We start from the raw sequence: 21974 nt of genomic DNA on the forward strand, positions 1-21974 counted from the left end.
AAGAGCGTAACATGTCAAGTGGTATCGTCTTACCAGCTGCGTGTGAACCCCAACAACCCACCTAACCTCTCCAAGTCCCATAGCAATAATGCACCACTTACGTAGGTAAACGTACCCTTAGGTAAACAGCATCAACATTATACACTGCTTTATGTAAACAGCTGCTATAAGGGGGTTGTGAAGGGGAGGATGTGTGGGGGGCCGGGGGGAGGGGGAAGGAAGAGCGGAGGCTCCAGCTAAGGGGGAAGAGGGGGTGAGCGGAAGTTGGTATCCTTAATGAAGGAATCAATACCCCCACAAGTGACCTACACCTCACGTGTTACTCCCTGGTGATAATATGACCTAAAAGGTGGCTAAGTACACGACGGGTCTCGCTAAGTCAACGACCGGTCTCGCTAAATCCACAACTGATCTCGGTGGCGCCATTAAGCTAAAAATATCCTACAAAAATTATCGTAAAAATCTCATTAATTAAAGCACTGCGTTTAAAAATGATGTAAAGTGAAAATGTTGATAAATTTAGCGCGGCGGGAGAAGCGTAACTGAGGAGGTCACAGTCAATGTGGTATATTCCTCCCCATCCCAACCGTCACGCTCTAGTCACTAGATTGTCTGCACAGTCATATTAGTTAGTCGTCTCTTTCACATAATGCGCGGACATAGGGGGGGGGGAGTGAGGGGGGTGAGGGGGGAGGGAGGGGGGGAGGGGGGGAGGGGGGGAGGGAGGGAGGGAGGGAGGGAGGGAGGGAGGGAGGGGGGGGGAGGGAGGGAGGGAGGGAGGGAGGGGGGGGGAGGGAGGGAGGGAGGGAGGGAGGGAGGGAGGGAGGGAGAGAGAGAGAGAGAGAGAGAGAGAGAGAGAGAGAGAGAGAGAGAGAGAGAGAGAGAGAGAGAGAGAGAGAGAGAGAGAGAGAGAGAGAGAGAGAGAGACAGAGAGACAGAGAGACAGAGGACAGAGAGAGAGAGAGAGAGAGAGAGAGAGAGAGAGAGAGAGAGAGAGAGAGAGAGAGAGAGAGAGAGAGAGAGAGAGAGAGAGAGAGAGAGAGAGAGAGGGAGGGGGGGGGGGAGGAACGCATCCATCTTGCAAGTTTGTGAGGAGTAAAAGTACACTCAGGCAGGAGCAAGCCTCCCTACCGCCCACACCCCAGCCTGGGGCCAAGCTGGGGAGAAAAAGAGGGAACCCGAGACATAAAGGGTGAGCGGGTAGCCATCCAGTATATATATAAAATAGAATGCCTGTGTGTCGGAGAGGCCAGATGCCTAGGGGTAGCCTCACACAGTGTTTCCACCTGACGACGTCGACCTTGCCGTGGCCCCGTCCACCCCGCCGCTCAACCTGAGGGCAGTATAATCCATTCCCCCGTTCCTGCCTCACAGGTCCCCAACTTGGCTTGCACCTTAGAAACTGCCATTTATTTTATTTGTATATTTCATTATAAAGATTTTCCTTAGATACATGATAAGTACCGACACACGAGGTACATAATGACATACTAACAGTGTGTTGGATCTGTGGTGTTAATGTGTAGTGCTTCGCCTGTCTCTGATCTTCTATTGTCGTTGTATCTGTCAAATGTTTTGGAATTGATGATCAGGATATATCTGAAGGTGTGGTTGTGTTTATACATTATGTATTTCTTGGTAGAGCTTTGTTAATTGTTTGTACAGTGTCCGGTACATTGAAATAAAGGGTGTCTTACCTATATATTGAGATCGTTAGGGAGAAGATCGGCATACACAACATAGTCGACATTTGTCTCTTTCAAATATTACGTGTTAGAAATGTTGGTTGTTTCTTACTTTTGTAGTAAGAAGACAGCCAACTTTCAGGCCTAAGACTCATCTCACACTTTCTAGACAAAAGAGGTTGCAAAATTATATGAAGTACAAATTCCCTTCCATTGCTCTCCTGAATGGTCTGTCATGCATCATTTCTCCAAGTTCTGGACAGGGATGAAAACCGTACATGAAAACTCATGTCTAGATCTGGCCCCGTCTGGTTAGACAGGTAGACAGTACGTCAGAGCCGTCAACACAGGAGTGACGTTTCCGGCCTTACTGTTATATATAAGACCAATCTTTTCAACGTTCCTCACTCGACCCAAATATGTGAACAGCTAGATGTTGGAGACCACAACACAAGACGCTCAACCATAAACTGACACTGGCTGTGCTACAGTTAAGAACAGCTCTCTGTTAACAATCATTCCTAAGCCGACTTGCATTTCGAACATGTTTGTTCTATTCGTAGATGCACACAAAATCAAGTCAAGTGACCATGTGTAGACTAATATCATTGTAACCTAGAACCACTCAATACAATTTATTCCCATTATACCTAAAGATAATCAAATAAATGAGTTTCCAGGGTTAGGCTTCAGATGATCTGATGTAAAATATTAGCTTTTAGCTGCAGTTTCATTAAGAACATCAATACCCGTCCTAATGAACCCTCGTCTTAGATTAAAAAAGAGAGAGAAACTCAAGCCATCTCTTGAAAATTTTCACGAACTAATGGAACCATCAATATAGAATGGGCTTATATTCAGTAAAACTTGAAATATAACGAGATTGAAAGGGGCGCTTTTCATTCTGGCTTGCATCACTGCAGAGGACTGTACCGCGGGTCCAGAAATAGCACGGGGGGGGGATGTAGCCTGGGGATGGGGACATCCCCAGAGGGTGGGTGGGGACTAGCCCAGGAGGGGGAGGGGGTGGACATGTGCGTGGGACGAGCACCGAGGGGAAGGGGGGAGGTGGAAAGCGCCCAGAGAGTGGGTGGGATTCGCCCCAGGGGATGGGTGGGGTACTGACCCCTGGGGATGGATGTGGTTCTTCCCAGGGTGGTGGGTAGGACGCCCCCTGGGGTGGGTTACATGCCCTGATTAACCCAGTTTCCTTGAGCGTGTAAGAACACGCAGGATAAACGAGACAGGACAAAGGTTGAGAACATATTTCAGGACATTATGAACGTGAGCCCCCTTGAGGGACCTGAAATAGAGCAGGGTAGAAATAGCCTAAGTTACTCTATCCAACAGAGATGTAGTTTACTGTCTCCATAAACTTACTGAACTTCAACCTGAACATATCTGAGTGCAGGCAGGCATGTACCCAGCGTCCCGCCAGCATCAGGAACCTACTCTAACAAGGCTTGAGAATTTCGGGGTTGCAACTGATCACAAAACAAAAGTGCCTTCTGATAGTGTTTTGTACACTGTAGAAAGATTATGACCGAGAGAACAAGTCCTAAAGCAACGCACTCTGATACACCGCATCATGAGCAACGAACACTAACTCAATTTGGAAATTATGTTCTTTGTGACAAAGGTGAAATACACCCAAATGTTCTGGATAAATTTTGTGCAAACTGGTCTTGATGAAAGCCTCCAGCAGTATGTTCTTACAGTGCTGGATACATGGGTACACGAGCTCAGGCAGAGCAGTTGTGGTTATTCACTGGCGAGGCAGTAAGGGCTTGATGACCACACACTCTTGTACCACCAGGTATGCCACAGACAACACGGCTCACTCCTCTCATAAGTCAATGATATTTTTTACTTGTTCCTTCAGAAACATACTCAATGTTTCAGAGGTCAATACTCTGGGGTGAATATTCACCCCAGATGAATATCTGGGGTACTGGTATGACCCCGGGGGGGGGGGGGGGGGGGGGTGAAACAGAGGCTGCGTCGGGCCTGTGCTTACCTTTAATATCAGTATTCATCTATCAGTGTCTACGGGGAAGTGTAATCTAGCTCTTTATGCCCTACCTCCTAAAGTTGTACCTGTTGCGTGTCAGTTTAACTTTTCGGAATCTTTTTTTATCTTTTTCTTCTTTTGAAGAAAAAAGTTTTTCTTCTTTTCAGAATCTTTTCTGAATGTTTTTTTTTTATCGAATCTGACCTTAAAGTTGTGGATGGAGGTGGCTTCCACACCTTCAAAAACATTCCACTTGTTGACTATCCGTACATGGTACGACCATTTCCTTACAAGGCCTCGGCTCATTTGTATTTCCAGTTTCCACCTGTTTCCTTTTGTCCTACTTTCTCTCAATCTGAAAAAGCTATCCTTGTTTACCTTATCTATTCCCCTCAGTATCGTCTATGTTGTGACAATATACCTCTGTTCCTTCTATCCCCTAGGATTCTGAGATTTTGTTCCATTAGGCTAACCTTTGTATTGTTTCAATATTGGCTTGATGCTTCACAAAGTGCGGATTCCATGTTGATGCTGCACATTCCAGTATTGGTCTGACAAATGTTGTGTAGATTGAAGGAGTCGTGATTTACGTTTCTAAACGATGTTCTTATATTTGCCAACGTCACATATGCTGCCAATGTTATCCTGTTTGTGTGTGTGCCTCCTGTGTTAGTGTCGGAATTATATCCACTCTTGATTCCTGTAGCTGCCTTATCCTTATGGTGTAGTTCCCTTCTGGTCGCCTCTAGCCCTTTTCCATCTTCATTTGCTGCCACTTGTTGGGATTGAATTGCAGCAACACATTATTTGAATACTCTTGGATTTTGTAAATGTCCTTCTGAAACTTCTTGAAAGCTTCATCTGTTTCCACGTTCCTCATCAGCTTTGCATCATCTGCACAAATGAACATGTCTGAGCGCCCTCCCTCGGGTAGGTCGTTAACATAGATTAGGAACAGCCGTGGTCCCAGGAAAGAGCCTTGTGGGACCCCACTTGTTACATTCCTCCAGCTTGAAACCTCCTCTCTGACTGCGACTCTGCTCCGTCCTTCAGGTACTCGCTTACCCAGTCCAGTGTTTTCCCAGTTATCCCAGTCTGTTTCTTTTTATTGTGCAACAGTCTTTCATGGGGAACAGTGTCAAATGCTTTTTGACAGTCAAGAAAAATACAATCAACTTAGCCTTCCATTAACTGTTATATTATTTAACTTTGTCATAAAACTCAATCAAGTTTGTGGGGCACGACTTTCCATTTTGAAATCCATACCGACTGTGTTACATGACAGCACTTGTGCAGCCGTCGTCAGCAGCCATAGTGAGGTTAGGCAGGTCCCATTGATTTTGTCACATCTAGTTACGCTAGGATTTTTCTCGACTCTTCTACAGTGACTACAATGCCATCCAGTATTTCCTCCAGCCTTTCATCTTGTAACCTTGGTCTCCACGCTGGTTCTAATGTATAGAGCTGAAATCTTTCGTCGAGTTCCTTACATACTTCATTATCACTTTCTTTGAGAGCTTCCCCTCGTTTCCTCAATCCACGTACATGGTCTAGTACTGTTGTTTATCTCTATATGGCTAAAGGACAGTTCTGGTTGTTCCTTAGCTTTTATTGCAATATCTTCTTCAAATTGCCTCCCAGTTTCCCTCGTGTATTAATTCCTTGTTCTCTTTAATGCCTCTAAATTACCCTCTGTTCCTAGTTCTCTGGACGTTTTCCAGACTTTTATTTTTCCTTTCTTTAGTTTGCCAACATTGGCTATTGCACCAGAAGTCTAGTTTACATTTTTTCATTCATCTTCTTGAGTAAAGAAGTAGCGACACTTCCGTTGCGTCGGCACATTTCCCAACAATGAATTCCATTATCTCACTTGCCGTCTCCCCTTTTATTTCTCCTTCCCCTTTGATTTCCCCTCGGAAAGTCCCTCGTCCTGTTATACTCGCCCGCGTCTGTAATCTCTCTTCGTCAACCGGTTTCTTTGTGTAACCAATTCCTTCAACTCCATTTTGTATTCATGCGCGAGAATTCAGTGGTCGGTGGCTCCTGCAGGGATCTCATACTGTGTTCAACATCTGCTTCACACCTGGGGAAACACCAGGTATAGTGTTGCTGGTGGGTCGTCCCCTCTTACTCTTGTTGGTTCTCATACATATTGCTTTAAGAAGTGTTTGTCTACCATGTGTTTCGCTCCCCATGTCTCATCACCTCCGTGGGGGTGAGGTCAAGGGTTGGAGAGATAGTGAGAGTGTGGTCAAGATGATGGTCAATGTACTCTTATTTTCATGTTATTATGGTTTGCAATTTATATAAGTGGTACCACTTCTGACTGTATTTGTGAGAGCCCTTCGTCTCATAAAATAGAATACACAGCACCACAGGAAGTCTTGTGATGCTACAATGTATGCACTTGCATAGTGTCTTCTCATATTACACCATAAATTATTCCATTTAAAACTAATACACAAGACTGGAAACAACTGATTACATAAAATATAAACAGTATATCAGGTTCCTCAAGCTCCTCGGATACTTGGCAGGAACCAGGAATACAAGGTGCACTTCCAGATTGTATTGCCAAACTGATGTGGTAGATGAGGTAGCTGGCAGCTCTTGGGTCTCCTGTTGTTTCGATCAGCCTAGAACCCAGATCTTGAGAACATAATATGCACTTGTAACGCAGGCAACAAAGGTCTCCTAAATAATGGATTTTTTTTTAGTGATCGAGTTCTTTATCTCTATGGGACTTGGTTGATTTACTGTGGGTGGCATCGCCACCTGTGTGTCCAACACTGAAGTCAATGTAGGCATTAGTCAAGGCTCCTGCACATGTGGGCCCCCCATTAACTGCCTCCCATACATGTCACCTGGAAGTGGTCCAAAACCCATACATGTCACCTGGAAGTGGTCCAAAACCCATACATGTCACCTGGAAGTGGTCCAAAACCCATACATGTCACCTGGAAGTGAACCAGAACCCATACATGTCACCTGGAAGTGGTCCAGAACCCATACATGTCACCTGGAAGTGGTCCAAAACCCATACATGTCACCTGGAAGTGAACCAGAACCCATACATGTCACCTGGAAGTGAACCAGAACCCATACATGTCACCTGGAAGTGAACCAGAACCCATACATGTCACCTGGAAGTGAACCAGAACCCATACATGTCACCTGGAAGTGGTCCAGAACCCATACATGTCACCTGGAAGTGGTCCAAAACCCATACATGTCACCTGGAAGTGAACCAGAACCCATACATGTCACCTGGAAGTGAACCAGAACCCATACATGTCACCTGGAAGTGGTCCAAAACCCATACATGTCACCTGGAAGTGAACCAGAACCCATACATGTCACCTGGAAGTGGTCCAGAACCCATACATGTCACCTGGAAGTGGTCCAGAACCCATACATGTCACCTGGAAGTGACAGAAGTGAAGAACCCAGATCACAACACGACTCATCATTTACGATCTTCAGGGATTCGAGTATTAACAAACATCTAATAAAGGACTGTTCATCATATCTGATAATGAGGTCATCATTAATTTAAATTATTTTTACATTGAAAAAGAATTAAAATTGTCAACCTTTACCTTTGTCTGATTTAGTAAAGTATTTGTATTGTAATGCCTAACTAACTTTTTTCAAAGATGTGGTAAAATGCCATTTCAGTGGAAATAAAACATGCAACAGACTAAATGTTTTAAAACATTTCCTGGAGATTCCGGAGTGTTTTACAGTGAACGTCGTTCGTGTTCCAAACTGGAGGTATTTTGCTTTAGTTAAAATGGTTTAAATACTAAATAAATGAGATACAGCGAAAGTCAACTCTATTTATCATGATGGGCAAACTTAAGATACCTTAGAGATAATATTTTTTTATTTTTAAGATACCTTAGAGTAATATTTGTTGTGTCATTTGAGTCGGTGATCAACTGGAGTAACTGAAAACAGTCATACAACTCTAATATACATACTGTAACATACAACTGTAATACAGCTTCCGTAGTCTAGCTAAATAGATAGGATTTATTCTAGCATCTGACTTTTTACCTCTAATAATAAAATTAATACAAAAATCTATAATATGATGACATTAGTACAGATGGTGTACCTTCATCTGTGTCAGTCACTCCGTCAAGAGCTGTGGCCAGGGCAGACTCTCAGCCTCCTGCCTCAGAGGTCGTCTCCTCCTGTCACCACCTGTGTAAAGATAAATATTTTGGATATTTTGGATCTCGTTGACGAAGAACCTCTGGAAGTTATCGTTCTCAGTGGGCTTAAAGTGCTTTAGTAACGCTGCGTCAACGTTGATTCACTCTTGCGTCAACGATGATTCACTCTTGCGTCAGTGTTGACTTGTATGAAAGTTGTGTGAGAAGGTTGAGCTGGGGGTGAGGGGGTGAAAAGGGGAGGGGGGGGTAGTTTAGAGTTGTTATGGATTCAGCTACTCAGAACAAGTTCCAAGTAGCACGGGCTATGGTGAGCCCATAGTGGACTTACCTGGCACAGGAGCGGTGCTGTATGGGGATTGGTGTTTGGTTTAGAGTGTGGAGGCAGGTATCATCCCCAGAGAGGTGTACCACACTCTGGTGTGTGTGTGTGTGTGTGTGTGTGTGTACTCGCCGGCTCTCCAACCCTCCGTGTGTCATTAGGCTGCGTGATACATTCAGTTCAGCTTCATTGATGGAGATCGTCACCCTGAAGAAATACGTGTTCCAAAACCGGTTACAAAGGGCTTATCATCCGCCAAATTTCGAGTGAGGCTTCGTTTTGGTTATAGATGTACATTTACTTTACGGTCAAGGTTAAGAAACCATCTTAAGTTATCGTTATCTATATATTTAGCTTTATTTTTTCCGGACTTATAAAGTAAAGAGAACCCAATTTTACTAATGGTCCATAACGTTAATATATGTACAAAGTCCACATAGTTACAAAAAGTAACATCTCAACAGGAGGATGGGGTAATTTGTGTAAACTATTCATAAATGTGTACATTTACAGCTGGGTTAAAGTATTTAGATAAACTGAACTAGGCCGAGAGCTCAACACCCCAACAATAACTACCCATAACCACCCCATTCAACCAAATATTCCCACACCCATCCCCCACCACAACCCGTTCTCGCACTTTCGTATAGTCAATATTGACTTATTAAATACGTGCATATGTGACATACTAAACATATTAGTTTACCTTGAAAAGCTTCATAGAAAACACCGATCTTACCTAACCTTCTTAGTATGTTAAGATAAGCATCTTATTGCTTCGTAATTACAGTTAACCTATACCTATAATAGGTTAAGTAATAAGTAATAATTGTAATTGCGAAGCAATAAGATGCTTATCTTAACATACTAAGAAGGTTAGGTAAGGTCGGTGTTTTCTATGAAGCTTTTCAAGGTAAATTAGTATGTTTAGTATGTCACACACGCACGTATTTAATAAGTCAATATTGACTGTAAGAAAGTGCGAGTACGGGTTGCCCACCAACCCAACCACCCCACAGTTGAGACAAAGCAAGACGACTAAGGCAGAAGACATAACACAGCTGTGATCACAGACCAGGTTAAGACCGCCTGCCACGCTGGCTGGGTGCCGGGATGCAGTATAATTCCCGGGGCATTTTAAGGAGATTTGAATTCAGTCAATCTTCATTTACTTTTTAAGGGTGGAAAAACGCACTGCAATTTTGCATGAGAATTTGCCATTCGTGGAGGGAAAAACAAATGCTGTTTTTTTATGGACTAGCATTATACATAGCACAAAATCAATGCTAAGCGATGTGGTGTCTGAAATATATCGTTTAAAAGCACGGTGTAAAAAATGAGGCATATTGGCTAGGTAGCCAATAATGTTAGCCAGGGCTCCAGTAACTAGGACTTCTCTAACTACGGCTCTGCTAGCCAAAGGCTCCGCTAGCCAGGGGCTTCGCTAGCCAGGAGCTCCGCTAGCCAAAGGCTCCGCTAGCCCAGGGGCTCCGCTAGCCCAGGGGCTCCGCTAGCCCAGGGGCTCCGCTAGCCCAGGGGCTCCGCTAGCCAGGGGCTCCGCTAGCCAGGGGCTCCGCTAGCCCAGGGGCTCCGCTAGCCCAGGGGCTCCGCTAGCCCAGGGGCTCCGCTAGCCCAGGGGCTCCGCTAGCCCAGGGGCTCCGCTAGCCCAGGGGCTCCGCTAGCCAGGGGCTCCGCTAGCCAGGGGCTCCGCTAGCCAGGATAATCTGCAAAGCTTATGAATGCTGTGTGCAATTTTCTATAACTTCATTGTATGATTAATTTATGTTAGTTCTCCTTCAAATGATCTTCATCATCCTAATATCGTGATATAAATTGTGGCACCATTGGTCTCGCCGCTCTAGCGGTAAACCACACTATGCTTTTCCAATACACATCACCTTTCACATTGTAAACCAAATGTTACAACCTTGACGCCAAACATGCAAGTTTGATTTATGCCGCTGTACACCTGTTTAGACCAGTCGTTAGTGTAACGATTTGTCAAAGTTGTCACCAAGGAAGTTCCTGATTCCCCACAACGTAAACACACACACACACACACACACACACACACACACACACACACACACACACACACACACACACACACACACAGCATCACCAGGTCAGTAACATGACCTCAAGTCCTACAGGTTCAGCGGCCTGTCTGAATCACTCACGTGGAACACACACCTCGTCTAACATGGATTAGACATTAAATACGAATTATATTCAGAATGAAATAAGAAAAACGAGAAGAATCTTATGATAGAATATCGAGGCCATACGATGGCTTCGGTATTGTATCATAAGAAAAGTTGTAGTGTAAAGAGATGGGACAGGTACTACATGAAAGGGTTGGGGAAAAAGGGACAAAAGGAAAAGAATGGTAATGAAAAGGACTAGAGGAAAGGGTGGAAAAAACATGACTAGAGGAAAGGAATGGGAATGAAAAGGACTAGAGGAAAGGGTGGAAAAAAACATGACTAGAGGAAAGGAATGGGAATAAAAGGGACGAGCGTAAAGGGGGTGGGAAAGGGACCAAGATGAAAGAGACTAGAGCAAGGGGGGATGGAGTTAGAAATGGACTAGAGAAGAGGGACGGGAAGGAAAGAGTGGCGGGAAAGAGGCTAACCAGTCATATAATGCCTTATAATGGTGAACCAAAATACTGGGGGGAGGGGGGGGGGATTTATTAAAAAGAGTGAGGAAGCCTAACATTGAGTTTATGAGGCGGCCCCTCTCTGTGGGTGTCCCTCATCATGCCGGCTAATGCACTCCATTAGAGTTGTCTCACTCTTTGATTACCTGTCACCCGAGCACCGGTAAGTCCACGCTACCAACCCATTATTCTCACCTGCCAAGTTTTCCAATACATAATATTATATGTGAGAGAGAGAGAGAGAGAGAGAGAGAGAGAGAGAGAGAGAGAGAGAGAGAGAGAGAGAGAGAGAGAGAGAGAGAGAGAGAGAGAGAGAGAGAGAGAGACAGAGACAGAGATAGAAGGAGAGGGAGAGAGAGAGAGAGAGAGAGAGAGAGAGAGAGAGAGAGAGAGAGAGAGAGAGAGAGAGAGAGAGAGAGAGAGAGAGAGAGAGAGAGAGAGAGAGAGAGAAAGAGAGAGAGAGAGAGAGAGACAGAGATAGAAGGAGAGGGGGAGAGAGAGAGAGAGAGACAGAGATAGAAGGAGAGGGGGAGAGAGAGAGAGAGAGAGAGAGAGAGAGAGAGAGAGAGAGAGAGAGAGAGAGAGAGAGAGAGAGAGAGAGAGAGAGAGAGAGAGAAGGAGCGAGGTAGGGTGAAAGGGGGAAAAAAGAGAAGGAAGGAGAGGGTTAAAAACAGAAAATGAGCAACATAGACAGATCCTATGGCGCAGAAGGTTGTATCCTAGGACTGTCACTAGTTGATAGCGCGCACACACATAGGAGGATAAGACAGGACAGAGATGGTTGGGTAGACTGTATATTTCTGGATTGCCAAAAAGTCTTTGATACAGTGCTGATCACATGAGACTGCTGATCAAACTCGAGAGGCAGGCGGGGGTGGGAGGAAAGGTCCTAGCATGGATAAGGAACTACCTAACAGGAAGGAGCCAAAGAGTTACGGTGAGGGGCGAGTAGTCGGACTGGCGAACAGTAACGAGTGGAGTACCACAAGGATCGGTGCTGGGACCAATTCTATTTCTAGTATATGTTAACGACATGTTTACAGGAGTAGAGTCCTACATGTCGATGTTCGCGGATGACGCAAAGTTGATGAGAAGAGTTGTGACAGATGAGGATTGCAGGATCCTCCTAAAGGACCTGAACAGGTTGCAGAGATGGTCAGAGAAATGACTACTGGAGTTCAACACGAGCAAATGTAAAGTTATGGAAATGGGACTAGGAGATAGGAGACCAAAGGGACAGTACACAATGAAGGGGAACTGCCTACCTGTGACGATGCGAGAAAGAGACCTGGGCGTGGACGTAACACCTAATCTATCTCCTGAAGCACATATAAATAGGATAACGGCAGCAGCGTACTCTACACTGGCAAAAGTTAGAACATCATTCAGAAACCTAAGTAAGGAGGCATTTAGGGCGCTTTACACTGCCTACGTGAGGCCAGTCTTAAGTGTATGCCGCCTCATCATGGAGTCCCCATCTGAAGAAGCATATAAGGAAACTGGGAAAGGTTCAGAGCTTTGCAACGAGACTCGTCCCAGAGTTACGAGGGATGGGGTATGAGAAGCGGCTGAGGGAACTGTGCCTTACGACACTAGAAAGAAGAAGGGAGAGGGGGGACATGATAGGAACGTATAAAATACTCAGGGGGGATTGACAGAGTGGACATAGACGAAATGTTCACACAGAATAGTAACAGAACGAGGGGACATGGGTGGAAGCTGGAAACTCAGATGAGTCACAAGGATGTTAGGCAGTTTTCTTTTAGCGTGAGAGTAGTGGGAAAATGGAATGCACTTAAGGAACAGGTTGTGGAAGCAAATACTATTCATAATTTTAAAACTAGGTATGATACCTAGTTTTAAAATTTTTACCAGTATCAAGATATTACCAGTCATTGCTGTAAACAACCGATGCTCGAAAGGCGGGATCCAAGAGTCAATGTTCGATCCTGCAAGCACAATTAGGTGAATACACACACACACCCAGCTCAGATCACGAGGGAGTTTGCGTTTGCTATTAACAGTATAGGAAATGTGATCGCTGCACCAAACTCTTGCGGCTCGGGAAGAAGTTTCAGCAAATGCCTTTTCTTTTGGGAAGGGAGGATGAGGGAGGGAAGGGTAAAAAAAATTAATTAGAACAGTAAGCACATTGCTAATGTCAACGGTAAATTAAGTAATCTTATCAACGAACGGCACTTGCAGCCATATGACGTGGGGGGGGGGAGGTAGGAGGTCTTTGGCCTCACTCAAAGTCCCTCAAATTCACTAAAACGGAACAAAACATAATTCCATCCAAGATCCAATTATCATCGGTAGGTAATTAGTCAAAAAATAATTCCAGGGTTCTCTGAATTTTATTTCCAACTCCTAACCAGCTCCAGTTGGGGATCCTCTCGCATGTTTCGATCGCATTAGGAAAGGATTAAGTCTGTTGAAGGTTGTGGAGCGGCGGGCCAGGCACGCGGACACGCACACACGACGCCCGTATCTGATTAGTACCGGCACGCGACCAAGAGCCGTCAGCCCACCGGCCTCCAACTGGGAGTCTGCGTCGCTCACATGTACTTGCACATATTTGCCACACAATACATCTCATTTGCTCAATTGGAATCTCTGCGAACATGCGATTTTTAATTGTGGGTCCTGGGTCAACACGAATATTATATAATAATATATACATCTATTTTACATGAAAAGTTTAAAAATTAACTCTCTAAAATTAATTTGTATAATTTTATTTGACCTGACGCTAAGAGATGCGTTTCTTTAGGCAGTTTTAACGTTAGCTGCCTTTGATAATGTTAATTTGTTAACATTATCAAAGGCAGGCTTCCAATAGTTACAAAGTGATTGATTGATAGAGATTAAGCCAGCCAAGAGGTGGCAGGGGCATAAATAACCTGTAAGTGGAGGGTGTTTGGAGCCATTACCAGTACCAGCAGTTGATACTGTAGATGTGTGGATGGATGAGGTCTACATGGCCGCTCGCAGTGTGTAGCCTGCAGGAGGCTTGGCTGTTAAGGCTGGTGGCTTATGGACGGAGGCGTCGCGTGGCGTCTGCTATCCCTCGGCTTAATGCGTGGTTACAAAGTAGTAGTAGTTGTTGTTTTAGATTTAGCTACTCAGGACGAAGTGTCCATGTAGCACGGGCTATGGCGAGCCCGTAATTGAGTTCGGTTATTCGCGATAACCATGTTACTGTTATATTTGGATCAAGGCTTTAAATGGAGGTGGGGAATCCTCCTTTTTCCCTGTTTCTTTTTCGATTCTGTTTTAGTGCACTGGTTTTAGTTTAATAACATTCCTGCTTTACTTTAACGTTACAAAGTTTGCTGCTGCCGGATATACAGCCGGGAATGAGGTGAAGGTGAAACACCTCACTTATGGGCCAATAGGTCCATATTGCATCTTGCCAGTCTCCTATGTTTTCGTGGTGGCTGGGGCAGTATGTTGTGTGTTCTGGCAGTATTACTGAGACTAAACATAACCAGGTCATCACCCTCACAAACATAATCGACAGATGCAGGCGATGGAGTCACAATAACGTGGCTAAATTTATGATGATCAGACAACACGCTAGAAGGTGAAGGGACGACGACGTTTCGGTCCGTCTTGGACCATTCTCAAGTCGATTGTGAGAATGGTCCAGGACGGACCGAAACGTCGTCGTCCCTTCACCTTCTAGTGTGTGGTCTGGTCAACATAATCGACAGATATAATGACAATAGAAGACTAGACATGGGCAAGGCTTAATAAAGTAAACCAAGCCATGTATCAACAACCAACCAACACCAAATTACACTCTGCTAACTTGGAGAACACGGCGGAACACACAGCATACTGCCCCAGCCATCATGGAAACATTGGCGACTGGTAAGATGCAATGGACCTATTGGCCCTGATACAATGGCAGCAGGAAACATTGTAACCGTTCCAAGTCTACGAAACACACTTCTTAACATCAAGCCAAATAAAACTATAACAATTAACTTTGTAGAGTTAATTTTTCAACTTCATTCTCAAATCAAGAAAAATAGAGAAGATTCGCAGGAGAATCATTGATCTCATCCTTTCTGCCACATTCGATAATATGCGCCTAAAAAAAAAACACTGCTAACAACATATACTAATATATATATATATATATATATATATATATATATATATATATATATATATATATATATATATATATATATAGGGGTACCACCTCTGGTGCAACTGTAAGGACCCACATCCTCAAAGAAGAAAATAATGAGTATTCAAAGAAGACCATGTAGATTCTTAATCTACATGGTCTTTTGATTTTTAATCTTTTCTTCTCCTACTACCCCTACTATTTTTTTATATATTTTGTTTTATTTTATTTTATTGCAATGCTACAGCTTACAGAGAACACACACACACATTATAACAATATAACAATCAGTGTTCGAAGATCTCATCCAGCTCCTCGGAGGTTGGGTGCGTACCCCAGGATACATAATTATATATATATATATATATATATATATATATATATATATATATATATATATATATATATATATATATATATCTTGTAACCATCAAATGCATAATAAAGCACAAAAAATATTCAAGGAAGGGGGTGGTAGGAGAAAAGCACACAGAAACTGTATTGGAGGGGATCTAAACATTCCCTCTAATGCGTTATGCGTGGTTTCCTCCGAGGCTATGGGTCCCCCTTCTTCCAGCTAGAGGTGGTACTCCCTTCCTATGTGTATATATATATATATATATATATATATATATATATATATATATATATATATATATATATATATATATATATATATATATATATATATATATATATATATATATATATATATATATATATATATGCAGAAAAACCACATGTGAAAAATAGAGAATGCTTAACTCGTTTTCGGCTAATTCGCCTTCATCAGAGCAAAGTAGAATGAAGATTGGAAACATTGCTGATCAGACTTTTATATCCGCCAGGGCAGATCACCTGACCACCAAGAATAGGAAAGGAAGGAAAGGAAATATAAGAAAGAAGGTGACCGCAGGTCTATTGGCGCATACGAGGCCGCTCCTATTAATATCCCCAAGTGCAATACGGGTTAAATGGATGCTTTATTGTTTTGACGTACTATATTGAAGCACATATAAGGATCCAACTTGTACATACCAGGGCTCACATTAAGGCTGTTGTTACAACGTTTGATCAGAGCAGACTCGATCACGTTTCGTTCAACGAAACTCTTACTTTTAACAATACATTTTGCCCCTGTGAAGTCGATAGAATGATTACATAAACTGGAATGTAAATACAATGCACTGGAGTGCTGGGCTGTACGAATAGCATATGAATGCTGTTTTAAACGCGAGGAAGGAGATTTACCCGTCTGGCCGATGTAAACACATGCACACACATTACAAGGGATGGAGTACACACAACCTGCTACAGACGAGGGCGAGTTCTTAATTAACATGGACTTAACTGTATTATCAAGGTACTGTAAGGCAGGTAATGTTTCCAATCTTCATTCTACTTTGCTCTGATGAAGGCGAATTAGCCGAAAACGCGTTAAGCATTCTCTATTTTTCACATTTATAGTATTTTATATAAATATTTTGTTTAATATATATATAGGGGTACCACCTCTGGTGCAATTTAAGGACCCACAGCCTCAGAGAAGGGAATACAAGCATTCAGAGGAAAACTTGACATTTAACTCTAAATACGTATGAGTGTTCACTTCTCCTACCACCCCTTTTTTATTATTTATGTTGTGCACTTTATTATACAAGGTTACTCAGTTACATAGCTGATTGGTTACAAAAAGTGAACATTACGAGGAAATAAGCGGAAGTTTGTTTCCTAGAGGTTGTAGCGTTCTTCTAACTCCTCGGACGCCGGGTAGGAACCGAGGATACAGTGGGCATTCCCCCTTTGGATCGCCACGCTGAGGCGCTGGAATACACATACGGCTAATGGGTGTTCTCTTTATAAACAAAAGAATGGTCTGGTTGCGGTGGCACTAAAGAATAATAATTATAATAATAATAATTTATAATATATAATAATAATAATTTGACAAAGTTACCTTGGACAATAGGCGACTCGAACACCTGACCTCCGGCATTACCTAATTCTCCTGTACTCGAGTGACAGCCACGGGGATGGCAAGTTCTGTTGGGTAGCAGTTTGTTGTCTTGAGATCCTTCCCTTTTAAGGCTAGTCCAGTAGTGGAGTTGATAGTGCGTCTCTCTCGTGGTGGAGGTCCAGTGTTTCTGGCTACCTCCACACCTGCCCTGTACTGTAACCCACCCTTCCACACCTGCCCTGTACTGTAACCCACCCTTCCACACCTGCCCTGTACTGTAACCCTCCCTTCCACACCTGCCTTGTAATGTAACCCTCCTTTCCACATTCCACACCTGTACTGTAACCCACCCTTCCACACCTGCCGTGTACTGTAACCCACCCTTCCACACCTGCCCTGTACTGTAACCCTCCCTCCCACACCTGCCTTGTACTGTAACCCACCCTCCCACACCTGCCTTGTACTGTAAACCACCCTCCCACACCTGCCTTGTACTGTAAACCACCCTTCCACACCTGCCATGTACTGTAACCCACCCTTCCACACCTGTCCTGTACTGTAACCCACCCTTCCACACCTGCCGTGTACTGTAACCCACCCTTCCACACCTGCCTTGTACTGTAACCCACCCTTCCACACCTGCCTTGTACTGTAACCCACCCTTCCACACCTGCCTTGTACTGTAACCCACCCTTCCACACCTGCCGTGTACTATAACCCACCATTCCACACCTGTCCTGTACTGTAACCTACCCTCCCACACCTGCCGTGTACTGTAACCCACCCTTCCACACCTGCCTTGTACTGTAACCCACCCTTCCACACCTGCCCTGTACTGTAACCCCACCCTTCCACACCTGCCTTGTATTGTAACCCACCCTTCCACACCTGTCCTGTACTGTAACCCACCCTTCCACACTTGCCGTGTACTATAGCCCACCCTTCCACACCTGTCCTGTACTGTAACCTACCCTCCCACACCTGCCGGGTATTGTAACCCACCCTTCCACACCTGCCTTGTACTGTAACCCCACCCTTCCACACCTGCCTTGTATTGTAACCCACCCTTCCACACCTGCCGGGTATTGTAACCCACCCTTCCACACCTGCCCTGTACTGTAACCCCACCCTTCCACACCTGCCTTGTATTGTAACCCACCCTTCCACACCTGTCCTGTCCTGTAACCCACCCTTCCACACCTGCCGTGTACTATAACCCACCCTTCCACACCTGTCCTGTACTGTAACCTACCCTCCCACACCTGCCGTGTACTGTAACCCACCCTCCCACACCTGCCGTGTACTGTAACCCACCCTCCCACACCTGCAGTGTACTGTAACCCACCCTCCCACACCTGCCGTGTACTGTAACCCACCCTCCCACACCTGCCGTGTACTGTAACCCACCCTCCCACACCTGCCGTGTACTGTAACCCACCCTCCCACACCTGCCGTGTACTGTAACCCACCCTCCCACACCTGCAGTGTACTGTAACCCACCCTCCCACACCTGCCGTGTACTGTAACCCACCCTCCCACACCTGCCGTGTACTGTAACCCACCCTCCCACACCTGCCCTGTACTGTAACCCACCCTTCCACACCTGCCGTGTACTGTAACCCACCCTTCCACACCTGCCGTGTACTGTAACCCACCCTCCCACACCTGCCTTGTACTGTAACCCACCCTCCCACACCTGCAGTGTACTGTAACCCACCCTCCCACACCTGCCGTGTACTGTAACCCACCCTCCCACACCTGCCTTGTACTGTAACCCACCCTCCCACACCTGCCGTGTACTGTAACCCACCCTCCCACACCTGCCGTGTACTGTAACCCACCCTCCCACACCTGCCTTGTACTGTAACCCACCCTCCCACACCTGCCCTGTACTGTAACCCACCCTTCCACACCTGCCGTGTACTGTAACCCACCCTCCCACACCTGCCCTGTACTGTAACCCACCTCCCACACCTGCCCTGTACTGTAACCCACCCTCCCACACCTGCCGTGTACTGTAACCCACCCTCCCACACCTGCCGTGTACTGTAACCCACCCTCCCACACCTGCCCTGTACTGTAACCCACCTCCCTAGCCTACCTTCGCCCTGACCTTCTGTGTATACAATAATGGATGAGAACCGCGGCGTGCTTACATTTAATATAAAGCACCGAGGTCCTTCCTTCCCACCTGCCACTTGTTCGCACACACACTCGGAGGTGAGTGCGTCTATGTGCTCTCCTAACTGTGCCTCTACCACAGGGGAGCCGGTCGGCCGAGCGGACAGCACGCGGGACTTATGATGCTGTGGTCCTGGGTTCAATCCCAGGCGCCGGCGAGAAACAATGAGCAGAGTTTCTTTCACCCTATGCCCCTGTTACCTAGCAGTAAAATAGGTACCTGGGTGTTAGTCAGCTGTCACGGGCTGCTTCCTGGGGGTGGAGGCCTGGTCGAGGACCGGGCCGCGGGGACACTAAAAAGCCCCGAAATCATCTCAAGATAACCTCAAGATAACCACCCAGCCTCTGTTCATGGGCTCCGCCTTTCCATCTAGGTTTTTTAATAATATCTTCATTCAACGTATTATCTTATATTCAAGTACCTTATGAAACTTATTCCATTTTTACTCGCTACTCTTAGGCTAAGAACGTATTGTCTCACCTGCATGGCTGCCCAGCGTCTGTAGTGTCCAGCCATGGTCGCTCTGCTGCTACCCTTCCTAAACTCTTCCTCTTTGCCTTGTTAATACCTTTGAGGGTCTTGTTCGTAGGGTCATTTCTCATTCTTCCTGTCTCTTTTGTACTGTTGTAAGATCCACTTTCGTCAGTCTTTGTTTCTCGAGCTAAAGAACTTTCATTTCTGGGACCAATCTTTTGGTCTTGTTGAACGTTCTCGAGTTTTGTCTTGTGTGTTAATACGGGTTCCAACAGGCGGCGTATATTCAATTACTGGTTTCGTTGCAATCTGTCCTCTTACAAATTACGTCTGAATTTGGCCGTTTGCCCGTATGGCCGAAAATGGACGTAATTTAAAAAAAAAGAAAAAAAAAATTGGATTTTTTTATCCAAAACAATAAGTTAAGGGTCCTCTGGTAGGTTAGGTGGGCAGGAAATTCTAATAATGTTTCAAAATATCATGAAAAACGTTAATTGAAAGTTTCCTCTCCTAACCTTTCCCAGTAAGCCAGAGGACTCAAACAGAAAACTGGACAGTAGGTCTTCCGTCACTGGAGACGGAAGACCTACCAGAAATATGGAAGACGGTTAATGTAGTCCCAATATACAAAAAGGGTGACAGACAAGAGGCACTGAACTACAGGCCAGTGTCCTTGACTTGTATACCATGCAAGGTGATGGAGAAGATTGTGAAAAAAAAAAATTGTAACACATCTGGAGAGAAGGAACTTCGTGACAACCCATCAACATGGGTTCAGGGAGGGTAAATCTTGCCTTACAGGCTTAACAGAATTCTACAACCAGGTGACAAAAATTAAGCAAGAAAGAGAAGGATGAGCGGACTGCATTTTTTTGGACTGTCAGAAAGCCTTTGACACAGTACCCCAGAAAAGGCTGATACATAAGCTGGAGAAACAGGGAGGAGTAACTGGTAGGGCGCTCCATTGGATAATGGAGTACCTAAGCAATAGGAAGCAGAGAGTTACAGTGAGGGGTGATACCTCAGATTGGCATGAAGTCACCAGTGGAGTCCCACAGGGCTCTGTACTCGGACCTATCCTGTTTCTGATATACGTAAATGATAGGGTATAGACTCATTCCTCCCAATATTTGCTGACGACGCCAATATTATGAGGATTAAGACAGAGGAGGACAGCTTGAGGCTTCAAGAAGACCTGGACAAGCTGCAGGAATGGTCGAACAAATGGCTGTTAGAGTTTAACCCAAGCAAATGTAATGTAATAAAGATAGGTGTAGGGAGCAGAAGACCAGATACAAGGTATCATTTGGAAGATGAAATACTTCAAGAGTCAGAGAGAAAGACCTGGGGGTTGATATCACGCCAGACCTGTACCCTGCAGCCTATATCAAGAGGATAACATCAGCGGCATATGCCAGGTTGGCTAGCATACGAACGGCCATTAGAAACTTGTGTAAGGAACCTTTCAGAACTTTGTATACCACATATATTAGACCAATCCAGGAGTATGCGGCTCCAGCATGGAGTCCATATCTAGTCAAGCATAAGACTATACTAGAAGACGTTCAAAGGTTTGCCACCAGACTAGTACCCGAACTGAGGGGTATGAGCTACGAGGAGAGACTACGGGAATTAAACCTTACGTCTCTGGGAGACAGAAGAGCTAGAGAGGACAAGATCACCACATACAAGATTCTCAGAGGAATTGATAGGGTAGATAAAGACAGACTATTTAACAGAAGGGGCACACGCACTAGGGGACACAGGTGGAAATTGAGTGTCCAAATGAGCCATAGAGACGTTAGAAAGAATTTTTTCAGTGTGAGAGTAGTTAACAGATGGAATGCATAAGGAAGTGATGTGGTGGAAGCTGACTCCATACACAGTTTCAAGTGTAGATATGAGAGCCCAGTAGGCTCAGGAACCTGTACACCAGTTGACTGACAGTTGAGAAGCGGGACCAAAGAGCCGAAGCTCAACCCCCCGCAAGCACAACTAGACAAGTACACACTGACTCACTCCTAGTACTTCGTGTCCCTTGACGCATGACATTCCAAGCAGCGAGTCACTATTAACCTTTACCACCACAACATTTCTACTAGTCAGTCAATGGGTTGGGACTATTAGGTCGGCAGCCGAGAGACAAATGGCAGCCGTCAGTCACACGGCAGATGGTGAGGAAGTTAAATATGCAGATTATCCGTCTTAAACCTCGATTGTCTCAGACTGTTCCTGAAGCCTTTTATGTCTTCTGGTTTTACTTGTGTTCGTGAAACCCAGAATAATGTCACCGGCTGTACGCTATAATACACCGGGTGGTAATGGTCTTTGGGCGCGTTCTCTCAAGGAGGCACGCATGCAC

The 21974-nt window shown here is 45.0% G+C and overlaps 2 protein-coding genes across 2 annotated transcripts in view; one reads left to right on the forward strand and one right to left on the reverse strand.

Moving 5' to 3' along the window:
- The window catches only part of LOC123767758 (choline-phosphate cytidylyltransferase B), a 664019-nt gene that overhangs the window by 532827 nt on the left and 109218 nt on the right, over positions 1–21974 (reverse strand). The window lies entirely within an intron of this gene.
- Positions 1–21974, forward strand: part of LOC123767754 (chondroadherin) — a 144908-nt gene that overhangs the window by 32577 nt on the left and 90357 nt on the right. The window lies entirely within an intron of this gene.

The sequence above is a fragment of the Procambarus clarkii genome, chromosome 67, assembly GCF_040958095.1.
Source record: "Procambarus clarkii isolate CNS0578487 chromosome 67, FALCON_Pclarkii_2.0, whole genome shotgun sequence".
NCBI classification, from domain to species: Eukaryota; Metazoa; Arthropoda; class Malacostraca; order Decapoda; family Cambaridae; genus Procambarus; species Procambarus clarkii.